Source organism: Piliocolobus tephrosceles, chromosome 7, assembly GCF_002776525.5.
Source record: "Piliocolobus tephrosceles isolate RC106 chromosome 7, ASM277652v3, whole genome shotgun sequence".
Lineage (NCBI taxonomy): Eukaryota > Metazoa > Chordata > Mammalia > Primates > Cercopithecidae > Piliocolobus > Piliocolobus tephrosceles.
Genome location: NC_045440.1, coordinates 53,516,921 through 53,534,170, shown reverse-complemented (window position 1 = coordinate 53,534,170; position 17,250 = coordinate 53,516,921).

The following is a 17,250-nucleotide window of genomic DNA, read 5'->3' as shown; positions in this document are numbered from 1 at the left end:
GAGATAGACAATGAATTAAGAGGTTAAGATAGAGGAAAGCACTTTCTTACTGGACAAATTATTTTTGACAACTAAAACTTTGTCACCCGTCCAAATGCAGTGGAGGAATAGCAACTCTGAATCCAACAACCTTAACCCCACATCTGTCCAAGGCTCCACCACAGAAGCACAGCAGACACTTGAGTCTGTCAGAGCTTTTCCAAGCTTCCAGCAGCAAAATGATGCACCAGTCCTTTGAAAAACAAAATTTCAGTTCTGCAAATAAAAGAGGAAATGATAATTTTTGAATGTGCATATGGCATAAACAATGTTAAAAGGTCAGGAAAATGATCATACTAATCTGTAGGAATATTTGTGTTTATTTGAACCTTGATCACTTAGTACTGACATGGAAGAATCCAGCTACTATTCATCATAATAACTTTTCACTTTTTCATCAATGTAAGAGTACAGAATGAAAATAAAATATTGATACACAAGGACTCATTTATGTACCACCTTGTCCTAGACAGTAGTTGATGTAGCAACCTGGTTCATATACATTCATTGCTTTCTAACTGAAAATGTGGACTGATGCTCTGGGCTGTCTAAGCACATTCCTTCTATTATGTTACCTGGAGGCTCTAGCAACCCAGATATGAAATAAGCCATCACTATAAAGCTAATTCATTTAATAAGAATGCATGTTGCCATTGCTCTGGAATTGCTGCTAAGGTCTCACATTCTAAGTTCAGATCCCTGCCTAGGCCAGCCCTGTCTCACTTTTCTCACGGAGATGATAAGAGAATGGTTCCCACCACCAAGCACCCCCTCCCAGAATCCCCTCCTGCTACGCTCATCCACAGAAAGAGAGACCAGACCCAGGGACCAGAGATGGCTGAAGAAACTGTTCTTACTCTTCCCTCAAAGGGAGCTTCCCTCCCTTTGGCCAGGGAGGAGGACCTCAGGGAGTCCTTTGTGAAGACTGGAGGCCTACGCTAGAAGAGGAGACCAGCATTTTGACTCTGGGTGGATGTCTGCTTACCACGGACTTGGAGAAGTTTTCCTGGGTACTGTAGCAGTGGAAAAGAATAGTAAAGAGAGACAATGTGGTGAAGAAATGCCAGCCAGCCTCCTAGGAGATATGGAATAGATCACCCAGTGTCTGATGGCTTAAGGTTTTGGCCTCAAAAAGTAGACACTGCAGCTACAGACTTGCCTGGACCACCTTATACATCAGAGAACTTGGCATGATGACCCCAGAAGAGAAGAACAAAGCTGTTCAAGGACTGCAAAGCCCAAGAGAATTACAGAGAGTAATTCCTCACCGTGGGACATCAGAACATCATACAACCTTACTGGACCCACAGATAACAAATTCCAACAGCGGTTGCTACCACCCAAATTGAGGAGTGCAATGTGTCCCCAGCAGGCAACAATTTAAACATTCTCTTCTTCACTTTTCACTTTCCCAACAGAATGGAAGGAGGCAAATCACCCACTGTTCTGGTCTGCCCTGGAGGAGGAAAGAAAAATTGCTTTGAAGTTTAAAAATAAAAAATGGAAACCAAAAACCAGGGTGTGAACTTTACATACTAGAATGAGTGTTCTGATATCTGACCCTGGAGGCTAAGGTATGGAGTACGGCCAGAGTGGCATTCAGGATGCCACTCCCCAGTGGGAAGTGTGATTTAATATCTCTTATTTGAGAGATAGGTATTGGAGAAAACACTTTTTTATGTTTGTACTTCACACGTTTAGGGTACTCAGCATACAAGTAATATCAACAAGAATTTAATGCCCAAGGAGATTTATACCATGTAGACAATTTGCATTATTTTTATTACCTTTCTAGCAACTTTAAATACTTTTTTGCAAAAAAAAAAAAAAGTAATAATAAATGGTGGCAACACAGAGTTTTCTCTTCTCACATCACAATAGGAAAATGCCAATATTGGCCAGGCAGTGGGGTTCGAGTTTCTAATCCTAGCACTTGGGAAGCCAAGGTGGGTGGATCATTTGAGCTGAGAAGTTCTAGACCAGCCTGGGCAACACAGCGAAACCTCCGTCTTTTTTTTTTTTTTACAGAGTTTCACTCTTGTCACCGAGGCTGGAGTGCAATGCGATCTTGGCTCACTGCAACCTCCACCTCCTGAGTTCAAACAATTCTCCTGCCTCAGCCTCCTGAGCAGCTGGGATTACAGGCATGTGCCACAATGCCTGGCTAATTTTTGTATTTTTAGTAGAGACGGGGTTTCACCATGTTGGCCAGGCTGGTCTTGAACTCCTGATCTCAGGTGATCCACCCGCCTCGACCTCCCAAAGTGCTGGGATTACAGGCGTGAGCCACCATGCCCAGGTGAGACCCTATCTTTAAAAAAAAAAAAAAAGAAAGAAAAAGAAAATGTCAATATCTTTAAAACTGGCTAAACTAATTTTATCTGAGGCCCTTGTATTTTCCTCCAGTTTCATCTTGAGATTTCTCCCAAGAGAGTGGCAACCCTAGCCCTGCCCCAGCGGGACCAGGGGAAGCGGGCCTGGTTGTGGACAATGTGCCTTTCTGAGGATGCTGTCTCATCCCGAAGGATGCCTCCTGCCTATGTGTCCGACTCGTGACCAGGGTCCCCCTCACAGGGAACATGTTTATTCCAGTAGACGCCCTGTTGGCTCTTAGGTGACCTGTGTCCAGTTACTCCTTCTAGGAGAGCCCTGACCGGGAATAGAGTTGGGTCAAGTGTGCCGGTCAGGGGAGACAGAGGAGACAGCACAAGAAAACACTTGAAATAACAGAGGTAGGGTTTTTCCCACTCTTACCATTTTATTATCTTTTGCAAGAACACACAGGTAACAGAAGTAGTTTTTATTACTTCTCTTAGAGAAGAAGGCAGCATGCCTCACAGGGCCAACAGGAAGAGGAAAGCTGTCTGGGACTTGCACACTCAGACAGCAGGTGGAGAACAAGAGCAAGAGAGACAGAGAGAGTGCGTGTAAGGGTCCTGTGGGCTGAAGCCTTTGCTGGGGTCCAGGGCGTTACCCAGGCACATTTCCCACAGGGAGTTCTACTTGGTGAGTTTAAAGTAAGCAGATGCAGTTCCAGGGAGTCATGCTGTGGCTGTAACGTGGTCACTATGGCATAACTGCATAGTCCAGGGGGTCAGTGGGGCTAATCAAGTAGGCTGGATCCAGCTGTCTCATAGTGAGGTGGTCACTAGGAGCAATGTTATAAGAAAAACCTGGGATTGTAATGTCCCTTCTCTAAACTGGGAAGGAGTCAAGATACCAGAGAATGACTCTCACAATTCCAGCTTGATAAGTAGATGATTTTATTAGGACCGATGTACAGGACGCTCCTAGGCAGTGGCAGGACAGCTCTAGAGATCTGCACCACCACCCAGTTCTAAGCTGCTTCTCAGCTAATTTTCTGGCTCTTTGTCTTCCATGTGTGTGATAAGACTGTTTTCCTTGGTATGTTTCCAGCTGTGCCCTGGGATGTTTGGGTTCTCAGAGACACCTGCTCCTCAGCTGCACACCATGATCTTGACTCATTGCCCGGCCTTCAGGTTCAGGCAGCAGACATACACCCTTAAGTAACCTGATGGGGGACACATCACACTACAATCCACCCTGTCCCTCAACTCTTACATTTTTTTCTGCCAATCTTGAACCAGAGTCTCTGAGTGGGGTATGAGGGAAAGAATTGTATGGGCCTATACTGTATAGCATTGGCTTGTGTGTACAAGTCAGATCCACAGTACGCACAACAGCAGCAAAAGCAGAAGCTAACTACAGTTATCATGCCTATCAGCAAAACATAACTCCAATGAGTAGGTAAGGTGTATAACCAATTTGAGAATGAGGTAAATAAATCGAATTGGGTTTTATCATGGATCTCAGTTGACAAATTATTTAAAATCATTTGTGGGCCGGGCACGGTGGCTCATGCCTATAATCCCAGCACTTTGGGAAGCTGAGGCAGGTGGATTGCCAGAGCTCAGGAGTTTGAGACCAGGCTGGGGGACATGGTGAAACCCTGTCTCTACTAAAAACACAAAAAATTAGCTGGGCGCAGTGGCACAGGCCTGTAATCTCAGCTACTCGAGAGGCTGAGGCAGGACACTTGCTTGAACCCAGGAGGCAGAAGTTGCAGTGAGCCAAGATCCCGCCATTGCACTCTAGCCTGGGTGACAGTCAAAAAAAAAAAAAAAAAAAAAGCATTTGTGACATTATTCTCTTTATCAAGGATATAGGCTCAACAGGTAGTGCTCATAAACGCATATGTTGCTGGGTCTCCATCACTTTGGCAATTGGGCCTCCAGATGGATGCAATCCCTAGTGAGCCTAAGGTGCATTACTGGTTCTATTGAATCAGTCACTCTAGTTCCACTGGGAGAAAGGCAGAGGATTTCAAGGTATATTATTATTATTTGACAGCAGGGAAGTATCCATATACACAACAATCAGACTGGTTGCTGGCTACTGCTACGGTCAGCCCAGTCCAGGAAGGCATTACCAACTGTCATGGTTAGTAGGAACAGCCTATGGATGTGAACACAGGTGTTTGATAAGGACCCTTATGGGTGTATCCATTTCTTGTAACATTATTACCACTATATTTTTTTCATGGGCCTTATTAGAGAGGCCACCATGGGCTTCAGGCCTGGCTTACAGTACCACACATGACTTCCCTTTTAGGAGCAGGCATACTAACCAATTGGTAAGTTTCCAGCCTTGCCCATACTGCCTGCCCTGTGGTCGCTCCAGCAGGTATTGGTGCTGCTGCGTGTTGGTATCATAAGGCTCTCAGACACCCATCAAGGAGCACAGATGTGACCACCTCTCCTCCAGCAGTCTTCATGGCACCCTCCAATGCCATAAAGCTGATCCGGTTTGGAGGCACTGTCCAGCTCAACTTCAGATCTACATAGCCATGTATGCTTAGCAGATCCATTGGTGATCTCAGGAGCATGGTCTGACTACCTGCTTCAGGAGCATGACTCAGTGACTCAGAGCTAACCCTGAGAGTTTATAGGGTCTGTTTCACAGGTCATGCCAACCAGTCACAGGAAAAGATGCCATGTATGGTAGTGGGTGACTCATCTAACCTTCGTATGACTTCAGGGAGATTCTTAGTCCAGGGATTTAAGTATGTAATTGGGTTACAAACAATGCATGGAATTGGGACAGTGCATGTAATTGGGTTTTTAACAACCCATTCTTTTTTGTAGTGAGGGCTGCACCTGTTGAATTATATGGTAAATGGACCTCTGGTCTATGTTTTGTTTTGATGCCCATTTTATCTATATGGTGTCAGTCTCCATTTGCATCACTACTGTAGACTACTGGTGTTGGTGCCTTTGTTAGACTCATCAGTGTACTGGGCCCTAGAGGGTTTCAGCAGGTCCCTTTATACACAGTGGTTGGCCTGGTAGGTGGTTCCATTGCTATGCCAGTCCCTTCTACTTTTTTAAAGTGGATGAGTCCAAGCACCTCCTGCAGTGCCTGACTTAAACGACTTAAAGGCCTGACAGGGCACCCCTTTATTATAGATAGGTGTGACTGTGTTACCCTGGAGGTAGGCTTAGCTAAAAGGCCTTTCACTCACTCTTGAATGAGGTAGGCAGTCTTTACTGTGACAGTCTGCTTTCTGGTGATGGTCTCCACTTGTTGCAATGGTCTATGTATGGCCAATAGCCATTGCTCTAAAACTGTATAGCAAGATTCTGCTTCTTACCATAATTGAGCTCCAAGCCCTAAACCTACCACTTCCATTGGTTGCTTTTGCCACAAACCCCAATTCATCCCCATGGCATCCCCAGTGACTTCAAATACAAGAGGGTGCTGTGGCAGTGGGGCACCTAGTGCTTGGATTTGCTTTCCCAATAGTTTTACTTTGTCAAAAGCCTCTTGCTCTATGTTTGTCCAGTCCCACTTTTCAGCTTTTTATAATAGGGTGTATAATGGGTGGAGGGTTTGTGCCAAATGAGAAATGAATATTGTTCAGTGTCCCAGCAAGCCTAGAAAAACCTGAAGTTATTTTACCGTCTGGGAAATAGGCTGCTGTGCTACCTTATCAATGATAGCTCTGGGTATGTTTTACAACTTACTCAACCAAGTAACTCTCAGGTCTTTGATGGCTTTGCCAGATCCCTAAAACTTTTTGGAGTTGACTCTCCATCCCCCATCTTCTAGGCTGGCCAAAGACAATCTGTAGGGCAGCCTCCAGATCAGCAAGAGATTCTGAGGTTAGGATGATAACATCGATATAGTAAAAAGGGAGATCGAGGCAGGCAAAGAGAGTCTAAACAAGTCCTATGCAATCATACCATGACAGACGGTGGGCCTGTGCAGGCACCCTTATGGTAACACCTGGAAAGCCCATCGTTGGCCCCCCAAGTGAAGGCAGACTGGTCCTGTGAATCTTTTGCTAAAGAATGCTGAAAAAGGCAATTAAATCACAGCACGGACATTTCCCAGCCTAAGGACCACCTGCTCTAGCAGCTGAGCAACATTGGGCATAGTTGCATGTATAGGGGGCACCACTTTTTTAGCTCATAGTAGTCTACTGTCATTCTCCAGGTGCCACCTGGCTTTTTCACAGGCCACACGGGGCTGCTGTAGGAGCTCTGGGCCAGCCTGACTGCTTGTATCTTATGTAATTTCTGGATTGTTTGGTTGATGTCAGTGTTTCCCTGGCAGTATTGTTTCATGTTCATTGCCCACCTGGGCCAGGACAAGTATACAGGCACCCATTTGGCTCATCCTGTTTTTATTTTTTGATTATTTTCTAGACTCAGTCCTTCTTTTTATTCAGCTCGGTGAGGTCCTCTAATGCTTTTCCCCATGATAGATTTCATGAACAAGCTCAGAAGTGTAACCAATGCCCCATATTATAATCCTTTTTTAATTGGAAATGACCCAAACATTCAATGAGTACCTAAAATAATTTCGATTTTAAATTACACAAAAAGCTTGCCTACAATCATTTCTCTTATTTACATTTACCTAATTCTTTTATTTTTAGCAGTCCATCTAGACTCCCATGAGAACTGAGACATTATAGAAGCTAATCATGATTCTAAGTAATTTTCCTGTTAACCATTTTTATAGCCTGTGAATATCAGGTGTTCACCGAAGAAAGAACATTAAAGTTGGACACATGGACATTTTTGCCAATAACTTAGAAAATTTAGCTGTTCATATTAAATTAATAATTTTTTTTAAAAAAAAAACCCTACATAAACAAAAATCATTATGTTTTTGATTAGATTTATAGTCTTAAAACCTTCTTACCAAACCCAGACACCTTAAAATATCTAGCAGCAGCAGCCAAACATGGCAACTCATGCCTGTAATCCCAGTACTGTGGGAGGCTGAGGCAGGAGGATTGCTTGAGATCAGGAGTTTGAGACCAGCCTGGGCAACATAGCAAGACCTCATCTTTAATAAAAATTTTAAAAAATTAGCCGGGCATGGTGACGTGCACCTGTAGTCCCAGATACTTGGGAGGCGGAGGTGGGAGGATTACTTGAGCCCAGGAGATCAAGACTGAGGTGAGCTATATTGTGCCACTGCACTGCAGGCTGGGTGACAGAGTGAGAACCTGTCTCAAAAAAAAAAAAAAAAAAAAAAAAAAAAAAAAAAATCCAACAGAGCAAATATAAGAGTTATCTAATCAGTAAGCTCAGACAAAAATGTATGCTGGCAATTCTGAAGACAATTTTTAGTTTTAGTTTATCAGTAGACCAAAATTACCAGTAATTTTAAAGCCAGCTTATTTATTAAAGGTTACTAAATTCATGTGAACTTGAAAAGCATTTGAACTTAATGTATGAGTAATCATTTACTTATAAGACAATTTAGTAGCATGATAGACACAATGCATAACATAATACAAGTACATACACATAAACACATTTAAATAGGTATACGCAAAAGATCTAATAATTTCAAAACTCTAGTCATGATACAGCAGCATAAAACTTATCAGTTTAAAAGATAGCTGGATCCGACTGGGCACTGTGGCTCACATCTGTAATCCCAGCACTTTGGGAGGCCAAGGAGAGTAGATCATGAGGCCAGGAGTTCAAGATCAGCCTGGCCAAGACGGTGAAACCCCGTCTCTACTAAAAATACAAAAAATCAGGTCAGTGTAGTGGCAGGCGCCTGTAATCCCAGCTACTTGGAAGGCTGAGACAGGAGAATTGCTTGAACCTGTGGGGAGGAGCTTGCAGTGAGCCGAGATCCGGCCACTGCACTCCAGCCTGGGCGACAGAGCGAGACTCCGTCTCAAAAAAAAAAAAAAAAAAAAAAAATAGAAATACAAAGAAAAAAAAAAAGAAAAAAGATAGCAGGATCCAAGCTATTTTTGAATAAATCAGAACCTGTCACATGGCTAAACTTTGTTTCCCCCCGCAAATAATCCAAGGAAAGCAAAATAATTTGGAGTAAAGCAGTTTCCATAGCAGTCTGATTTTTTAAAAGCTCTTTTACCTTTTTTCTTCAGTTTCATAGGAGTGTCCAATGTTTACGTTTTAGCTGGAACTAGGTGAATTTAATAAGAAAAATAAAATGTCCAAGTAGCCTTGAATTAGCAAAACCATAAACAATGAGTTTTATCTCAACAGCAATAGCTTAATAACAGTAGATTCAAAGCAGGCAAAAAAGAAAAGAGAAAAATAGATTTAGAAGACTCTACTTAACTGTATAGTTGCAGGTTAATCATTTGAGCTTTGAATTTCTTTCTTGCTGTAATTTGCCCATCAGTTAAAAACTGTGCGCGGCTGGGCGCGGTGGCTCACCCCTGTAATCCCAGCACTTTGGGAGGCCAAGACGGGTGGATCACGAGGTCAGGAGATCGAGACCATCCTGGCTAACACAGTGAAACCCCGTCTCTACTAAAAAAAATACAGAAAACTAGCCGGGCGAGGTGGCGGGCGCCTGTAGTCCCAGCTACTCGGGAGGCTGAGGCAGGAGAGTGGCGTAAACCCGGGAGGCGGAGCTTGCAGTGAACCGAGATGCGGCCACTGCACTCCAGCCTGGACGACGGACGACAGAACGAGACTCCGTCTCAAAAAAAAAAAAAAAAAAAAAAAACTGAGCGCAAGGATGGGCCTGCATTCAGCTGGAGTCCTAGAAAATCTGTTGTACCTTTGAACTTTTTCATCTTTTTAAATATGTAAGCCACAGGAAATTCTACCCTTCTTTCCTTTCCTGCCCTAACAATTTCTCAGCAGCCAGCCTTACCACACGGCATATTTGCTATCCATATCATACTTTAACATCTTAGTTTTTTGTAATAGGTACTCAGTCCCTAGTGGGGTTTTCTGAGCATCCCCGTCCACACACAGTGGCCCACAAAGGTTGAGCAGTGGGGTAACTCCACTCCACATTTATGTCTCTGACTACCCTGTGATTCCTCCAACAGATGCTCCTTCCTGACTCAACATTTGGTCTCTTAGATCCTAGGTTAGTGACTCCAATTATTATGAGAAAAACCTGAGACTGTAATGTCCCCTCCCAAACTGGGAAGGAGCCAAGAGACTAAAGAATGATTTGAATAAGTCCAGCTTGGCGAGTAGATGAATTTATTAGGACTTACACAGGGTGCACTCCTGAGTGGCAGCAGGACATCTCTAGAGATCCATATCACCACCCATCTCCAGGCTACTTTCAAGCTAATGATCCGGCTCTTTGGCTATTGCCTATGTGTGATGAGACTGTTTTTCTTGGAATGTTTCTACCTATGCCCGCGGATGTTGGGTTCTCAGGGACACCTGACCCTCAACTGGACACCCTGGCCTTGGTTCACTGCTGGGCCTTCAGCGAGTAAGCAGTGGACATCCACCCTTAAGTAATCAAGGTGGGGGACCTGTCACATTACAGGTGGTTGTATAGGGCAGATATCTACATCAACAACCTTGAGGAAATGGTAGGACATGGAGAGCTAAAAACTATTATTATGTTAAGGGCAACTAAGCCTTGCTTTTGGTACGAGGAAGTCCAACTTATATTCAAAATGCTTGCTAAGGCAACAGAAAATTACAGTAATTCACTACAGCTTTATAGAACTAGAATCACTCCACTTACTAATGTGACCATAACTCTTATGGGAAACAATACATCTATCTATATAGATTTTATATACAAACTATGATGAATAATATTCTTTACACTTTTTCTATTTAAAAATATATAGTTCCCATGATAGGATGAAACTATAATTTGAATCATGTTAGCTATCACACTACCCCCTTGAAATGTCTAGAAATCTTACCATACATCAAAATCAACATCACTTACAGGAGCCACTATAGCTCCAAGAACAAGGAGAGCGACTGACATATCTTATCAGCTGCTGTTGTAATATGAGAAAAACATGGAATATAGAATTCTGAAAGAAGACATGTATTTAGGAGACTGACAGATTTAGAGTACACGATGTCAAATATCCAGGAAAATGCAGAAAATTTCCCTTAGATTGCTGTTTGCTTACAACTATCTGGAGATTTGACATGATGTAGACATAGCATTATAAACAACTGCCTACATTTAACACCATTTATCTAAAAACTACACTGCTTGGAAACAGCCAAAACCCTGTACTATTAAGATACAAAGTGAGCTAAATACCTCCTTTGAGGCTTATACTAAACACAAATCTAACATCTGGTATCTTCAACTGTCACATAACATTCAGTCATGTTTAATACACAATAGATTTTTTTGAGATTGGTTCGAATTGCCAAGAGCTTAGTACTACTTCTAGGAATATGGAAAGAAAATACTTTATAGTTTTAAATTTCCAAATATAAAAATAAGATATTTCTTTTGTATTGTTGTTTAAATTATTTTTTATTGATACATAATATTTATGCGTATTTATAGGGTCCATGTGATATTTTGTTATATGCATAGAATATATAATGATCAAGTCAGAGTGTTTAGGATATCTTTCACCTCGAGCATTTACCATTTCTATGTGCTGGGAGCATTTTAAACCTCTCGTCTAGCTATTGTGAAATATACAACACATTGTTGTTAACTATAGTAACCCTAATCTTCTATTGAACGCTGTAACTTATTTATTTCTTCTAACTGTATTTTTTGCACCCATTAACCAACCTCTCCTCATACCCCTGTACCTGCCAGTGCATATCCATTCATCCCAGTCTATGGTAACTATCATTCTGTTCTCTACCTCCATGAGTTCAACTTTTTTTAGCCCCAGCTATGAGTGAGAACATACCACATTTGTCTTCCTGTGCCTGGCTTATTTCACTTAACTTAATGACCTTTAGTTCTATCCATGTTTCCGCAAATGACAAGATTTCATTTTTTTTTTTTTTATGGCCAAATAGTACTCCATCATGTGTATATATACCACATTTTCTTTATCCATATGCCAGTTGATGAATACTTCGGTTGATTCCATATCTTGGCTATTGTGAACAGTGCTGCAATAGACATATGAGTACAAGTATCCCTTTAATATACTGATTTATTTTCTTTTGGACAAATACTCAGTAGTGAGATTGTAGGATTGTATGGTAATTCTAAAAAAAGTTTTTGAGAAATCTTCATACTGTTTTGCTTAGTGGCTGTACTGATTTACATTCCCATCAACAGTATATAAGAGGTTATTTTCTCTGCATCTTTGTCAGCATCTGCTTTTTTCTTTTTGTCTTTTTAATAATAGCCATTCCAACTGGGGTAAGATGATCTCGTGCTTTTCATTGCATTTCTCTGATGATTAGTGATGTTGAGCATTTTTTTCATATGCTGGTTGGTCATTTGTGTGTCTTCTTCTGAGAAATGTCTATGCATGTCCTTTGCTCACTTTTACTGGGATTATTTGTTTTTATACTGTTGAGTTGCTTGAGTTCCTTGTATATTCTGGATATTACTGCTTTGTTGGATGAATAGTTTGCAAATATTTTATCTCACTCAACAGGTTATCTCTTCACTCTGTTAATTGTTTGCTATGCAGAGCTTTTTAGTTTAATAGTTTAGAGTTAATAGTTTATAATCCCATTCGTCTATTTTTTGTTGTTGCCTATGCTTGTGAGGTGTTAGTTATAAAATCTTTGACTAGACCAATGCCCTGAAGTGTTTCCCGTTTTCTTCTAGTAGTTTTTTTTTTTTTTTTTTTTGGGGGGGCGGACAGAGTCTCGCTCTGTCACCCAGGCTGGAGGGCAGTGGTGCGATCTCGGTTCACTGCAACCTCCGCCTTCTGGATTCAAGCAATTCTCCTGCCTCAGCCTCCCGAGTAGCTGGGATTACAGGCATGTGCCACCACACCTGGATAAATTTTTTTGTATTTTTTTTAGTAGAGACGGATTTTCACCATGTTGGCCAGGCTGGTTTCGAACTCCTGATCTTGGGATCTGTCCACCTCAACCTCCCAAAGGGCTGTGATTACAGGCGTGAGCCACCACGCCCAGCCTTCTTCCAGTAGTTTTATAGTTTGGGGTATTCTATGTAAATATTTTATCCACCTTGAGTTTATTTTTGTATATGGCAAGAGACAGGGGTCCAGTTACATTCTTTTGCTTATGGATGCCCAGTTTTCCCAGTTCCATTTATTGAAAAGCGTGTCCTTTCCTCAATAGATGTGCTTGACACCTTTGTAAAAAATCAGTTCACTGTTATTGTTTAGATTTATTTCTGCGTTCTCTATTTTGTTCCATATGTCTATGTGGAGACATAGACATTTGTTTTTAGATCAATACCATGCTGTTTTGATTAACACATCTTTGTAATACATTTTGAAGTCAGATAGGGTGATGCCTTCAGTTTTATTATTTTTGTTCAGAATTGCTTTGGCTACTTAGGCTCTTTTTCAGTACCATATGAATTTTAGGATTATTTTTTCTATTTCTCTGAAAAATGACATTAGTATTTTGATAAGAATTGTCTTGAGTTTGTAGATTGCTTTGGATAATACGATCATTTTAACAATATAAGTTCTTCCAGTCCATGAGCATGGGATGGCTTTTCTTTTGTTTGTATCCTCTTCAATTTCTTTCTTCAGTGGTTTGTAATTTCCTTTCTAGAGGTCTTTCACCTCCTGTTTTTCCTGAAGATGTTGGTTGGGTAGAACACTTTGACTTTGATTCTGGTCACATGCAGTAGTATAGTTTCCATATAGTTTCTTTGGCTACAAACAGCTTAACTATAGTTAACTCAGTGCTGTAGGGTGCAGTTGCTAGTGGTGGTTCTGGTGACATTTTGCTGGGGATGGGTACACCAGGTGGGCCAGTAATCTGGTCCCAGTGTTGGCAGTGGTGGGCACAGCATACCTATCTTTGGACCCCAGGGTGGCATATGCTAGCACCAGTGTTACATGGTCCAGGCAGGCCAATTTCTTGAGCTTCAGAAAGCTTGTTTGAGTGCTGGTAACAGTAGTGGCAGGCCATGTGGGCGGGTGGGTCCTCAGACCTGGGCAGCAGGCATAGCATGAGAGATGACGGCAGCAGTAGTGGAACAACCCTCTGGCTTCCTAGTGGTTTGTATTGGTGTTGGCAGTGGCTGTGACAGGCTAGGCAGGCCAGTTCCTAGACCCACAGGTAGCGCATGTGGGTAAGTGCCAGCTGACAGTGGCAGTGGCAAGTTGGTGGACCACTCCTCAGGCCCCTGGGAGGGGTGCTTAGGTGCTTAAGTGTCAACAGTGATGGATTATACACAGTGATCCCCAGACCCCTTGGACGGCATACTTGGACACTGGGAGAGGTAGAGCTGGGTCCCATGGGCCTGTACTCAGGCCCTTTGGTGGTGCATGTGAGCGTAAAGGTGGGGGGAAGGGGCAAGGTTATTCCCAAGGGGCAAAGTTATCCCTGGCCCCCACCCTGTCCTTCACACCACCCTCCTCCACAAAGAAGAACCAAAATAACAAGTAGATAATCACACCTCAAATATATCATCTAAGAGAGAACACTGAAATTCAACAGGAAAGTGATAGAAAAACCCCTAAACAAGGAAGGAGAAGTAAGTGAGGCAGCCTCTCCTTGTTTCATATGAATTAAACGGAGTGGTAGGATGGGGTAAAAAGAAAAGCCATTTTTCACGCACCACACTGACCTTTTAAATTATGTATTCATTTTTCTGTTTTAGATCACCTGACTAGAAAGTAATCTCCATGAGAAAAGGTCATGAGAAAGATGACCATGTGTTGGTCATCTCATGGGATACCCCTCTCTCAGGCTCTTTTCTAATCTGTAAAAATAGGAAGAATAATGCTTATATTTCAGGGTTGGTAAGAGTTTGAGCTGACATCATCACTAAATAAGTAAGAAAATGTCCATTATGGTAGTGATGCATGTTGAGGTATGCAGGGGTATCATGCTATAACACTAGAATACACTTTAAAATGCTTCAGCAAAAACAAAAAAAAAAAAAAAAAAGGCGGCGGCTAGAGGCAAATGTGTGCAAAATCTTGATAATTGTGAAACTAGGGTCAGGGTCAGGGATATATGGCTATACATTGTAGTTTTCTCTTTACTTTTGTATGTGTTTTTTGGTGTTTGTTTGTTTGTTTTTTGAGACAGAGTCTTACTGTATCCTCCAGGCTGGAGTGCAGGGGAGCAAACTCGGCTCACTGCAACCTCCACCTCCCAGGGTGAAGCAAATCTCCAGCCTCACCCTCCTGAGTAGCTAAGATTACAGGTGGGTGCCACCATGCCTGGCTAATTTTTATATTTTTAGTAGAGATGGGGTTTCATCATGTTGGCCAGGCTGGTCTTGAACTCCTGGGCTCAAGTGATCTGCCCGCCTCAGCCTCCCAAAGTGCTGGGATTACAGGCATGAGATACTGCGCCCAGCCTGTATATGTTTTTAAGTACCTTTAAAACAGTTTTAAACAGCATTAGAAAAGTTTTTTTCAGGCCACAGTCATTCTGTCTCTTTGCAATAGCTTTTGTCAACCTACATGTCAAACAGAGCTCTCTTTTTCAAAAAAAGATATTTATTTAGGAATAAGGCATTGTGATAGTAATACATGTGCCACAGTAAACCATGATAAACTATGTGCGTATTCCCACTGCAATTGCCCTATTCAAGAATAAATAGTATTTTTTTTTTTTTTTTTCTGAGATGGAGTTTCACTCTTGTTGCCCAGGTTGGAGTTCAATGGTGTGATTTCGGCTCACCACAACCTCTGCCTCCCGGGTTCAAGAGATTCTCCTGACTCAACCTCCTGAGTAGCTGGGATTACAGGCATGCACCACCATGCCCAGCTAATTTTGTATTTTTAGTAGAGACAGGATTTCTCCATGTTGGTCAGGCTGGTCTCAATCTCCTGACCTCAGATGATCAGCCCCGCCTTGGCCCCCCAAAGTGCTGGGATTACAGGCATGAGCTACTGTGCCCGGCCAATAGTATTTCTTTTAGGGATCCTTCTCTGCTTATTTAGGTGGTCCTAAATGGTGTCCAGAAGCAGACCTGGGACAAGATCACTTTTGGAAGGAATCAACAACTCTTAGAACCAGTGTGCAGTACTCACTTGAGCCATTTGAGCTCTCTGCTTCCACAGCTTACGTTTTCTGCTCTGGCAAGTCTTCTGTCAGGCAAACTTTCCCCCTTTGTGAGTTTTTTTTTTTTACTTTATTTGGGATTTATTTTGGTTATACGGCCATCTTCAATAAAGGACCTTACATCCCTTCTGGTATAATAAAATACTTTTTGCCTATTCTGCCAAGTCTTTTTTGGTATGAAGACAAGTGTCCGGGTTTGAGTACTCTGGTTTCTACAAAATTTATGTTCTGTCACTGAGGCATATCTTTTCTGGTGAATTTGCTTTCGAGTGATTTGTTTGTTTGTTTTACTTTTTATTATTTCTGCATGACTCATTTAATATTTTATTTGATCTGCACAAACTGGGTTAAAATTTTTGTGAGCACTTTGATTTTGGTTTGGTTGTATGTGTCTGTACGTAATTTGGCTCTTCTCCCTTGCTTGTATCCGAAAATCTTCCAAGAGAAAAGTAAACGTAAATAGTGTGAGCAGGGTGGCTAAACTACCACTAGGGTGGTTGCCACTGTCTAAAACACTGAACCAAGCTCCCTGTATTCTCTGACAGAATTTATAGGATTGTCTTAGCTCTTGAGAGATTAATAAGAAATAGAATGGGATTCTCAAACATTAAAGCATGCCAAATTTTCTGGACTCCAGCTGGTTACATATTATGGCCCACTCTTGTGTTCTTGTGCACATTTTAAAATCAATGGGCAAATTACATCAAGAAAAATTCAGAGATTCAATGGTCCTGATTGGAACTCTAAAAAACCTGCGATGATAAGAGTTACCATATAGCGCGAAATTCTCTATCACTCTTTTTTTCTCTGTCTACTTTGAATCTGCTGATTTTTTCTGCTGATGTTGAGATAAAACTCATTATTTATGGCATTCCATCAAAGATTTAATTTTTCTAAAAAAGCTGTAAAAATTGTTAATGCTTCGCTGCCTCCATTGACTAGTCAATGAAACCAGCAAACAAAAGACAGATTTGTTACTAAAAGTTCAAGGCTATTGGAGATTTTGTTTTTCTTATACAATTAAGCCAGTCCTAGCAAAACTTATTTGAAATTAAAAAACTAAAAAGGGGGTGGTGCTGAAGGAAATGTTTGTTTTACTTTATTTTATGTATTTTATTTTATTTTTGTTTTTATTTTTTTGAGATGGAGTCTCCCTCTGTTGCCCAGGCTGGAGTGCAATGGCGCTATCTCCACTCACCGCAGCCTCCGTCTCCCGAGTTCAAGGGATTTTCCTGCCTCAGCTTCCTGAGTAGCTGGGATTACGGGCACCTGCCACCACGCCCGGCTAATTGTTGTATTTTTAGCAGAGATGGGGTTTCACCATGCTGGCCAGGCTGGTCTCGAACTCCTGCCTCGGCCTCCCAAAGTGCTGGGATTACAGGTGTAAGCCACTGTGCCCAGCTATTTTATATATTTTAGCAACAAGGTCCCACTCTGTCACCCTGGCTACAGTGCAGTGGCACCTTCTTAGCTCACTGCACCATTGAACTCTTGAGCTCAAGGGATCCTTCTGCCTCAGCTAGGACTATAGGCATGTTGCATCATGCCCAGTTAATTTAAAAAAAAAATGTAGAGATGGGAGTCTATGTTGCCTAGACTCGTCTTGAATTGCTGGCCTCAAGCAATCCTCCTGTCTTGGCCTCCCAAAGTGCTGGGATTATAGAATTACCACACCACACCTGACCAAAATGTTTTTAAAACCAAACTTCTTTACCAGAAATTTTGGTTCACAGCCTTCATTAGA